Raw genomic sequence first — 12,871 nt, 5'->3', positions numbered from 1 at the left:
TTTACTTGTAATCTGTAATTCATAAACATGTTTATGATACTTTTAAGAATAATTAAGTGGATATTACAATAGAACCGCGGGAATTATACATTATTAGTTACATAGTGCGCTGGTGACCTAATACGATATATATGGGTTCACTAGCATACTACATGTATGTAACGAATTTATCTTACCGACTATTTTAATATGTGATTAGACTAGTGGTCTACAAAAGTGATCAAGTCTTCAATACTGAACAGTATTATTAACCAACTTCCATATGTCTATTCAAAAACAAATGCCAACAATAACAACTTGTTAGCTTCAAATAAGTTTTTATGGAATTTATTTCAATCGTTCTTTATCCATTAGTCGTCTGTTGAAACCTTTAAGATTTTTTTCTCACCGCCGTGTTGGGTGTATAAAGAGACACAACTCTACTACTAACCTAATATGGAACCTTACTAACCTAATAATGGAATATACACGGTCTCCACGAGCTTGCTCTTAACCAATCATATTCTTAGAAAATTATAGGAGGTAAGATAAAGTCTATATATTTGTGTACGGACAAAATTGTTCCTGCGACTCAATTTGCGGGCGATAAGTTGCAAGAGATATACCTTCCACTGCTGTCATTTCGTTTTGCAGTTCTGGCCATCAGCCTTGAAAGGACAAACTCTCGTTATGCAAAGTCGAATCTAAAGAAGACAATATCTCCCACAACAACGGCTCTATTCCATCAAGTGTATGTGACATACTGAATGATTACATCCCAGCTCCTTTGTTATAACAGGGGTGATCTGAGCCGGATCACCCCTACCAGATCACCCCAGTTTGAGTTTCTTTGCTATGCATGCTAGCCTTTCCTTTGTTCTGTAACATTTTGGTGGGAATGTCAAATCCACTATAAAACTTATAATTATTTATACGGAAAAGACTATCTATCAAAATTCACGTAGAAAAAATCCACTGTATATGCTGGGATTCGAACTCAAGAACTTTAACATATCAAGCCACGACACATACCACTACACCAGGACGACTGGATACGAAATAACAATAATTTGACATACTTAAAGGAAGCAAGATCTTTTGATAAGTGGGGTGAGTTGTCAGACCTTTATTCAGTGGGGTTTTAACCTTTTTCGTTAATTACTAAGTTTTCAGACTGATTTTTCAATTTGATTTTACATTTTTTCAAAGTGGGGCAAGTCGGTAAACAAGAGTGGGACAATATTTTTATCAAGTGGCGATATAGTGTGGGCCGATTGGCAAGTGGGGCGAGTTGACATTGTTTGATATCTACTCATCGTGTTTGGGGGTCAAAAAGAGTATACATCATAAAGTAATATATAAAGTGAGATAGTTATGGTTGTGTGGCGTTCTAAACTAGATTTTATGAATTGTAAATGGTTTTTCGTCTAATCTAAAACAGCTGGGATGTAAAATAGTTATCCCAGTCGGACTTGGTGTGTCAGTGTTAGATCACCCTCCGGCCTCCGGCCATCGGGGTGATCTGAAACACCGCGTCCTTGTGGGATAACTATTTAAGAAACAACAAACGACAAAGACAATCAAATACTAGTAACATGAATAGAATTAAGGCCGTGTTCACACCAAACGCCATGTACAGTAAACATGTTTACAATTAGTTTACCGTAATGTACACTGGTTTCACATTAAAATTGTTCACATCTATACACCTTGTTTAATTACCTGTACATAAGATTTGTTCACACTTGTAAACTATATGTCATTTAAATGTTCATAACGTAAAACCAGAGACATATAATACAGTATTATATGTCTCTGGTAAAACCGAATACAAATTTCTCGGACAACATTTCTAGCAGTTAAGGAATGATCATTTGACTTTAAAAAAAGGGGGGATGGAGTGTTTCCTGAAAAATATTCTTATCCCCAATTTCATATAAAATATTTCGGTCATACACACGGTGGGTATGGTTGTCCTGCGAGAGAACGTTCTGTGCTGGTGATTCGGTCCTGACGGGTGCTGGTGATCAATGAAAAAATGTAAACAAAGACGAAAATGATGATTTTTGACGTTTTCACTCATAAAAAAATGGAAGAAAACAGTTGAGATTTTTCAATTTTGTTTCTTATGGGTTCATATGTAAACCATTAAAAAGTTGACCCTCTAAACTGTTTCAGTAAGCGTAACACAAAAATGCTCATTTTCAGAAAATCTAGAACTGAAAAAATAAAACAAAAATTCGTAAGGGTTCCACGGAACCCGGTGTCTCGCCTACTTTTTCTGTTAATCGCAGACACAACAAAAATTAGGAAAAACATCAATAAAAATTTCCCTCACGATACTGTCTTTTGATTGAAAGAAGCTTCCAAGTTTGGTAAAAAAATCCAGGATAGTTTATGAATCTAATAAATGTTTTATAAACTTTAACTGCAGACTGTATGTAATGTTAACTGGAAGAAAAACTTATAAGTAAAATACGGAAAAAGTGAAATTTTTTTTTACAAAATTTTACTTCTGAATAATATCTTATGATCAGAAATAACTTTTTGTCTAAGTTTGGTAGAAATCCAGGATAGTTTAAGAACATTATAAAAATTTTAAAAACTTTAACCACAGAGTGAATGTTTTGTTTCTGGCAAAAAAACTAAGTCCATTTATAAGTAAAATACGGAAAAGTGGAAATTTATTTTTACAAAATTTTCTTCTTGATACTATCTTATGATCACAAACAAGCTTCTGTCCAAGTTTGGTACAAATCAAGGATAGTTTATGAAAGTTATTAAAATTTTAAAAACTTTAACCACAGAGTGAATGTAATGTTTCCTCGCAGAAAAACTAAGTCCATTTATAAGTAAAATACGGAATAAATGGAATTTTATTTTTACCAAATTTACTTCTGGATACTTTCTTATGATCATAAACAAGCTTCTGTCCAAGTTTGGTAGAAATTCAGTATAGTTTAAGAAAGTTATTAAAATTTCAAAAACTATAACACAACACCGAGTTTAGGTCAATGTGAACACGGCCTAAGTTTATAGCCACCAAATTACCGACAAAAGGCGTTTTCGGGAAAACCAGTTGCATATGACCGATTCATAATGAGGCAAGTTCCAAAATATTTAAAGACTTTTGGTATTGACTCAGAATCGGATTCTTATTTTTTTCAAATAGAATATCCTGGTATATGATTCATTAATTTTTGTTAATATATCGGAACTGCATAAAAATTAGATATAATACAGACGTTCTTATTCATGATATTTTTTTTATTATGTAGTTTAGACTCTGTTCTCTGAACTGCAACACATTATCGTCCAACGAGGTAACATTGGCGGATCCAAGGTTGTGTTCCAAGAGTTGGACGCCTCCTCTTTTGTCGTCCGATTTTTTTTAATTAAGTGTTCCGAGTGTTACATTACCACTTTCAAAATGGTTAAATCCGCGCCTGTGTAGCAATGTTAAGAACTTATTAGTGTACATGTACCGAGTACATCAATAATTAGTTCTACTCTATTGAAATGGTCCTCAATTTAAAGTCTCAATTGTAGACTCTCAATGCACGTCAACAATAGTTATTTATTTAACGTGTCTTATATTACTCTCTATTGTGTTCTTAGCATACTAGATTCAATACACTTTCCATGTGTTCCAATAGACTGTTACAATAATCAATTATAACGAATAAGCAGCACACATAATTATTCTCAATTAAGAATTGAATCCTCCTTTTTGTAACTTTATTGGGGTGTAAAAGCGTTGACCAAAGTACATTTGTTGTTATATGTATTTCTATTTGTCTGATGAGTTAAACCTTTTTCAACTGATTCTTTTTGTTCGTTCTTATGTTGTAATGTTACGCCAGTGTTCAAGTTAGGGGAAGGTTCTGATCCAGCTAATATGTTAAACCCCTCAACATTTTCTTTTATGTCCCATTGGCAATCATACCACATCTTCATTTTCTATTTTATTTTGCATTAATTATTCTTATGATATGCCGTTACAACACTAGGTTAGTGGAAGAGTTTGTGCTTTCAAACTCGGTTAAACCCTGCCACATTCTATATATAACTGTCCCAAGTCAGGACACTGTAGTTCAGTGCATGGTTGGTGTTTGTTCATGTATCTACCTCTTATTTGTTATATTTACAAGAAATCTACCCGGAAATTTGTGTTTAATTATAGACAACTGTGTAAAAATGTTAATATCAGTGAAAATGCATCTACTTCATGTAATTGTAGTACCTCCGAATATATTTATGGACCCATTTCCCATGTTATAACAGGAGATCTTAACATCGTTCAAGACCGAGAGTTAATATCATTCCTCAGTAAAGGACCTAAATATCGTCCCCCGTCAATTATTAATTGGAATGAGTGTCGTAATATCATCCACGACTCACTCCATACTTACTGTATGAAATGGATAAAACGGGAAAAAGCTGACAAAAAATCTTTGGACTCTTTTTTTAATTCAGTAATGAAGATAATTGATATACGTATTCAACATTTTAAAGAACATTTTACTATTAACAATAACCACAAAAAACCTATTTCTCGTATCAAACATAAACTAAAAGAACTAGCCTTTAAATTTGTTTTTGTCCCGGCCGATAAAGCTGCTAATAACATTATTATTGTTTGACGTAAATTTTACATTGAGGTTCTGAAAAAAGAAATCACCAATTCACCAACATTCCAACTGACTCCATTTTCAGAAAACGACATCTGTAACAAACAAACTTTTAGCTACCGCTTTACAAGCAGAGCCAAAGACAATGAAAGTCCCAACTATGTACTGGCTTCCGAAGCTACACAAAACACCTTACAAATATAGATGTATTTCGTCTTCAAGCCATTGTTCCACTACTAAATTGTCTATTCTTCTTACCAGCACACTTGGTACAATTAAAAATCTGATATTAAATTGTTCAAATAAGGCCTTCGAAAATAGTGGAATTAGTTACTTTTGGAGTGTCAAAAACTCGTTGGAAGTACTTAAAAATTGCATGATTATATTGGTGATTTTGAATCTGTTCAAAGTTTTGATTTTTCTACCTTGTATACCACATTGCCTCACATTCTCATTAAGAAAAAATTCACACACCTAATTAAATGGGCATTTAAAAAGTCAGAATGTGAATATATATGTTCAAATTCTTTTAGGTCATTTTTTAGTAGCAATAAACAAAAAAAATATGTCAATTGGACATGCTTTGATACTATATATGCCCTTGAATTTTTACTAGATAACATTTTTGTTCGCTTTGGGAATTCCGTATATCGTCAGATTATCGGAATTCCAATGGGGACTAACTGTGCACCACTTATTGCGGACCTGTTTTTGTATTGCTATGAGTTACAATTTATGACAAAAATAAGCAAAGACCCATCGAAACAACATCTGATAAACAAATTTAATAATACTTTTAGATATTTGGATGATATTTTGGCTCTCAATAATGACGACTTCAGTATGTATATTAAAGAAATTTATCCTGCTGAACTTACTTTAAATAAAGCTAATACTAACAATGACCACTGTCCTTTCCTCGATCTTGATATCTATATCACTAAGTGAAAGCTGAATACTAAAATTTATGATAAAAGAGATGATTTTTCATTTCCTATCGTTAATTATCCATTTTTAGATGGTGACGTTCTCTTGTCACCATCTTACGGTGTTTATATATCTCAACTTGTACGATTCGCTCGTGTATGTAACAATGTTTTAGATTTTAACGAGAGAAATTTATGTATTACTGAAAAATTATTACACCAGGGTTTTCGATATCACAAACTAGTCAAAACATTTACTAAATGTTATCATCGGTATAAGGACATCATTCGTAAATATAGCTCAACATGCAGACTTCTTATACGTTCAGGTATTTCACATCCAATTTTTTATGGAAATATTCTTTATAAAGCACAAAGGTGTCAGTATTCACCTCAAAAACTAACAAAACCTTTGAATAGACTTATTAAGAAGGGATATAGTTACAATACTGTTGTCAGGTCATTAAAGATTGCATATTTTGGCGTTAATATTAATTCACTTATAGGGTCTTTGCATCGGAACTAAACACATTTATTCAAAAACCAGTTGTTGGCATGACACGGGTTATGTTCTCATATATGTTATGATAGTATGATACTAAACCCTTAACGGGAAGGATTGTGCCTGATGTTCATATGATGAAATCATAATCTTTCAGTCAGTTTAATTGAAGTCTGGAGCTGGCATGTCAGTTAACTGCTAGTAGTCTGTTGTTATTTATGTATTATTGTCATTTTCTTTATTTTCTTTGGTTACATCTTCTGACATCAGACTCGGACATCTCTTGGACTGAATTTTAATGTGCGTATTGTTATGCGTTTACTTTTCTACATTGGCTAGAGGTATAGGGGGAGGGTTGAGATCTCACAAACATGTTTAACCCCGCCGCATTTTTGCGCCTGTCCCAAGACAGGAGCCTCTGGCCTTTGTAAGTCTTGTATTATTTTGATTTTAGTTTCTTGTGTACAATTTGGAAATTAGTATGGCGTTCATTATCACTGAACTAGTATATATTTGTTTAGGGGCCAGCTGAAGGACGCCTCCGGGTGCGGGAATTTCTCGCTACATTGAAGACCTGTTGGTGACCTTCTGCTGTTGTTCTTTTTTTTTTTTTTTTTTCTATGGTCGGGTTGTTGTCTCTTTGGCACATTCCCCATTTCCATTCTCAATTTTATGTCATAATAGTTTTTTCGCATTTTTTGTTTTGTTATAAAGGTTGCTGTTAGTTTTCTTCTCATTTGCGTTGTTTCTTATTTTTCATATAGGAGCTTTCTACAGCCGACCATATGGTATGGGATTTTCTCATTGTTGAAAGCCGTGCAGTTGTTAATAACTGCTTACACCTATTTTATTTTAACTTTGGTGGATAGTAGTCGCTTTGGCAATGATATCACATTTCAATATCTTTATCATAATATGATATTTACACTGTGAATTGAGTAGGCCTGTGTTATCCAATGGTGCCTGTTGTAAAACCAGGTAACTGGGGTTTCATCCACCATTTACTACATAAGAAAATGCCTGTACCAAGTCAGGAATATGACAGTTGATATCCATTCGTTTGATTAGGGACTTTCCATTTTTAATTTTTCTCGGAGTTCAGTATTTTTGTGAATTTACTTTTTATAACAGCTTGAATTTAATCAAATTTTGATTATGCAAACTAATGGCAGGCAGTTTTACAGTGTCGATTAGAAATATAAATGGGATCACTTACTGTGTGTATTGGGATAAGAGATCTGTACTTTCTTTTTTTAATTATTAACTTTTCAAATATCTTCGCAGTAACTTTCCTTTCTACTTTTAATATTCTATAGTCATAAAAACACACTCTGATCCCATAAAATTCTGCCTATTTCTAAAGTGTATTTTTCATATTTTTGTATAAACATTAGTGTCGATGAAGGACAATTTCTATAGATATAAGTAGGCCCAGTAGTTGAATTAAATCCTCATCTTTAGTAACTGCTATTAAATTAACTACAAACTGTGCTAATAATTACAAAATTATACGCTACTCCCAAACTATGGAAAAAATGAATAAATGTCCTAAAGGTATGGTGAGGAAAGCAAAAAGACAACTAAGCAACAATCAACGGTTGTGATTGAAAAAATGGCTGTGAAAACATTTTTATCCTTTGAGTTAGTTAGTCAATGTAAGTAAGAAATTAATTTTATTGAAATAAAGTCCAGACATTGAACTATCATCAGATGTACCTATACATACATGTGTTTAAACAGTCGAATAAAATTATTACACAATAATACATCGTACAGAACAATAATTATTTAACAATGATTCCACGGCTGATTTCATATTATATATTTATATCGTAGTTATTTCAAAAAAATTACAGCTTATCTCCCTTATTACACAACAATAATTACTGCTTACCATGAATTTAAATTTCTCAAACTCAGAAAAATCAGAAAAGTAAGGTAATAACTGGAATAATGTTTTTACATAGTTCTTCCCTTGGTTTTTTAATTTTGGTGAAGCGATATACTGTAACTTTACAGTAACCATTACACTAAAAATCTGCCACGTATGAAACTCATGTTATTTTCCCCCGGAAAATGGAACATTCGAGCTACATTTGGTTATCGTGCGCAATTAAACGTACAAAGATCACACACCCAACGCATATATATTTTGGAGATACAAACAATGTACGTGCGAGATGCCGTGTGAATCAGATGTACGCATGAAAGCCAGGCATTACTTATGATGATAGATACACACGATTTTCATTGCAAGACTACGTAATAGCAAAGTTAACTTTGACAATGGTTGTTGTTTTTTGTTGTTTTGTTTATTATTTCACAAACTGTATTTTTTCTTGATATTGTTTTGTCAGTATGAAAAGACAATGCAATTAGCGCATATTTCCAGTAGCGCACGAATCACGCCTGAATTACGCATGCACTAGCCAACTTGCATAAATCATACACTGAAAAAAATACCTAGTAATCTCTACTAGGTAAACTATTGACGGCCTTGGTGAGCTGTTTTGAAGCTCTCAACTGACTTGGCGCACACTACGTCTTCTTTCAATGAATCACAGTTTTGACAAAGAATGTGTTTTTAAATTGCTCCTTTTCACAGTTTGTTGTTTCAATAGCCTTAACCAAATTTATAAATTATCATTTTCAAAGTCTGCAAAGCGTGTCGGCTTGATGTTCCTTTTTAGTAAAGATTGCTTGTTACCAATAATTTGTCAGGTTTGGATAGCTGGGACCATACCCTCAACCACTTTGTACGGTAATACTAGTCTTTGGCTTGTTCTTGTGAATTGCAGGTTTATCAAGTTCCAGTAAGTGTAGCATGTTGGTGGTCAATCCTTCTTATCCAAATTTATCATCCCCTGTGATTTTTTTCAGAACCTGAAATTATACAAAAATCCATAATAAAACTACATGTAGTGTTGTCAATATTAATTAATATAGATTAACTAGAACTCTACTTTCAATTTCTACTAATACATTGTATTTAAAAAACTACATTTCACTTTGTTTCTTATGTGTGATAGGTGAGTCGTCATGTCAGACATATATAGATACACACTGAACATTTACATGTATGTCCTTTTTTATAGCTTTTTAATGCAATTGCATACAAGTATTTGAAGTTAGACATTAACGAGTGTAATGTGTATGCATTAATATTAAATCTACAATTATACTGCTATACAGAGAGTTAAAATACTGGCAAAAACAATAATTATCCCAGAGCCATGTTTAAAATATACTTTTATAAATATTTTCATATTTAATTAAAAAAAAAAACAGTTAAGGCATCACCCTTTCTAATCCAGTGTTGGTAAATAATCCCCAAAAAACATTAGTAAATTAGGAAAAATTGTATTAGCCTTTATGAATTTTAACACTTTCTACTTTCATCCTGAAGATAAGAGACGGCTAGCATTTTAGAAAAGCTATTACTTGTTTGAATGCATTTGTGCACTCAGAGTCAAGATGCAAGTGTACACCTACATGGTGCATGTATGTCATCAAGTACATTCTGTGGTGCTTTCAAATGTTTCTCAATTTCATATTTGATGTGAAAATATTGAAGAAATACCATGTATTGACTGTGTTAGTTTTGGCAGGTTCATATTTTTTCACTACATGGGCGCAGCCCAATCGTAACTACTCGGCTATTCTCGCTACGCAGTACAATAGCCAGAAAGGCCGAGTTGTTCCGATTGGGGCGCAGCCATATTAATTTCATAACGAGGCGCACTTTTAATTATATAATCATAAAACGTTTCGGATTTAAGTTACGGTTTTCTGTGGTGAAATAGAAGGATACCCTATTAATTAATTTAGTTTTCGTATTAAAAAAGAAGAAAAGATGTTAATATTAGAATAACGAAATCTGCATCTTGTCAATCTTAACTTAAATAGATAAAGATTGTTCCACGTATCACAAGGTTATCTTGACCATCTTCTGTACATTTTATTTTACGTGAAAGGCGAGATGATGTGGTTCTTTTTTTGTGTAAACAAGTAAAGACGATAAAATAAAACACAAATTATTTAAAATACTTACAGCTTTTCAATGAATCAGGCCAAACATTACTCAGGTTCTTTATTCGTTTGATTGCGGCCATCACTTCATGTACAACAGAACTTGGCCACGCGAATATGATACTCGTCCGGCGGGAAATCCTGTTATCAGTTGCACAGCTGGTTCCTGGTAAAACGACGCATCCACGATAGTAAACATACTAGTCTAATTAGTTGTTTGATAATCTACTAGGGACTTTTAATGAAGTACTAGCCAAACTAGTAATATTTACTAGGTATTTTTTTTCAGTGTATGTTTAAAATGATATGCGATACACGCATGTACAAAAACGTGCGAAACGCGCACGCGCACGCGAGGATCATACGCTTTATGCATACTTCCTAATTCGCACGATCTACGCACAATTCACACACGACTTTTGCATGTTTTGAATTTTTCTCGGAGTTTTGTGTTTTCGGACGTATTGGCCTTCTTGTGTATCTATCATACGTGTCACATCTATAATACTAAAATTACGAGGTCCAATTTGTCAGCCGTCATCACGTAAAAACGACGAATCACAGAATTCAACTTTATATATAACTAATATAGTACAAAGGTGTAGATTAAAAATTACACCACTCCAGGCCCTTTTGTTTTCCACGTAATTAATATTGCCAATAATTAAGAAGTTCCGGGTCGAGTCCGATACCGATACCAATAGTATATTCACCTGTTACCTATTACCTTATCTGTACGTTCCGCATCTGACAGGCGCACCACCAAACGTTGTATTCAGGACTAATATGCTATATACACGGGTCATAACCACAGGGTTGACACTACTAAATTGTCAAATTGTAACCTATTGTAGTATTTTAATCAGTAGGACTTTCTAAGATAACAATACGAATACTAAAAATCTGGATTAAAAAAAAGGCGTATAGGTACAGTTTTCAATTTGTTAGAAGGCATGACGTAAAACAGCAAAGCAAAGAATTCAACTTTTTTTATAACTTATATAGGACAATGCTGTTGATTAAAAAATACTCCATTCCAGGACCTTTTGTTTTCCAAATAATTAATATTACCAATAACTGATAAGTTCCAGTTCAACGGGTTCAAACAGAAAGACTTGAAAGCAGAGAAAAACTGTGTATCTTATAATCGACATGACTTTATCAGACGACAATACTAATACTAAAATAAGGCTTGCGCATAGTTATATTATTTAATTCAGTCACGGACCCGTGATATCACGGGTGTGTTCTAGTTTAACTTAAAGTTTGTAGTTGATGACAGTTTATAAAGGATACGTTTGTTTTTTCGTTTTTTTTTTTTTTTTTGTACTTTGAAGCAGATCAAGGTCAGGGCAGGAATCTGAGATTAAATTTGAATTGCTCTTAATATCAAAGTACTCAAGTTTTATAATTTGCAATCCTTAAGAGATAAAAAAAAATAAGTTAACAGTTAGAATATTGTTTATTATAGTGACATGTGTAAAGCAAAATAAATATATACTTACACTGTATATATTCGGGATCGTGGTTTGAAGAGAAACCTATGACAAAACATCTAGAGAGTAACGTCCCTGCTAAATTAATAACTGCAGGTTTCAAGCTTTAGAGTTCCCAGTGTAGACATAATTTTTTGGCAAACAAACATTTTAAAATATTTACAGTGGAAAAAAAACTTTAAATCTGAAGAACATCTTGACTCTTAATCCCACAGCGCAATCTGTATAAGTTAAAAAAAAATAAAAAGGTTTGTAACAAAAATAACAAAAAGACATGTACACGCTAAATGGTGAAAAGGCAGGGGTTAAAAAATCCACTAGCCCGACGCCCGGGACTAGATCATTTACGCCTCGGGCAATTAAAATGTGTAATCCGATATGCCCGACGGACTAGTAACAAAAAATTCTTGACGTTTCCAAAATAGAAAGTGAAAAATCCCTTCATCACTATTCTATGCTAGCCATTTCGATTCAATTAAGTCATCCAGGATTCCAAGAATTTGAACTGGTTTGTACAGGTCCTGTTGTACATATTTTAAAAAAAGAACAAATAACTCTGGCATGTCTTGGTGGCCTGGTACCATGTGTTGATTGCAATTCTCGTACTTTAAATATCGATTTCTTATACCATGGCTTGGGGTATTGTACATTGCTTATCGTGCCGAGATTTTCAATTAACGGTATTTGGGGGTATGATGTATTGATTGGTATTGACCTGTCTTGTTGCACAGCTCTTGAGCACGAAACCATGCCACAAAATATTTCTTAAAATTTTAGTACGAGAACCCCAGGAACTTCGTCAGTTTCAAAACGAAAAACGGTAGATGAAGGGAGTAACGAGGCTGAAAATTCATCCTCCAAAAATGCTAAATACGACAGGGAAAAGCCGCGGGAAAAAAAATAATAGTGTCCAGGACAGCCGTCTTTAGCGCGAGACTCACATATGTTCATGCTTATTTGGCGGCATTTTCCTTTGGTATTTTGTTTTTTCTCTTTGATCTTTACAATTTGGCCAAAAAATCACGCATTCACTTCCTGAAAAGTTGGCCGAACTGGGACACAATGATTCCCCTGGCAAGGTTGGCTGTTGCTGATGAAAAAAACAGACAATGCTCTGTGAATATTGCCGTTAGTTGCCCCAAGCATGCTAATAAAAAGTCTGCTTTGAATGTGGGAACAACTAAGTTAGGTTAAGCACCAAAAGAATAAATAACAGATCGACAAAAATTATTAAATACAGTGTATAATGTCTCCTTCAAAACAAAGGACACCCACTTTGTATTATGCAGCAAACTCTTGATTTTTAAG

The 12,871-nt window shown here is 33.5% G+C and overlaps 1 protein-coding gene across 1 annotated transcript in view; it reads left to right on the top strand.

Moving 5' to 3' along the window:
• Positions 1–12,871, top strand: part of LOC143071810 (uncharacterized) — a 96,012-nt gene that overhangs the window by 12,690 nt on the left and 70,451 nt on the right. The gene's annotated exons all lie outside the window — the stretch shown is intronic.

Source organism: Mytilus galloprovincialis, chromosome 4, assembly GCF_965363235.1.
Source record: "Mytilus galloprovincialis chromosome 4, xbMytGall1.hap1.1, whole genome shotgun sequence".
Lineage (NCBI taxonomy): Eukaryota > Metazoa > Mollusca > Bivalvia > Mytilida > Mytilidae > Mytilus > Mytilus galloprovincialis.
The sequence above is the reverse complement of the archived record's forward strand: the minus strand, read 5'-3'. Positions and strand labels throughout refer to the sequence as shown.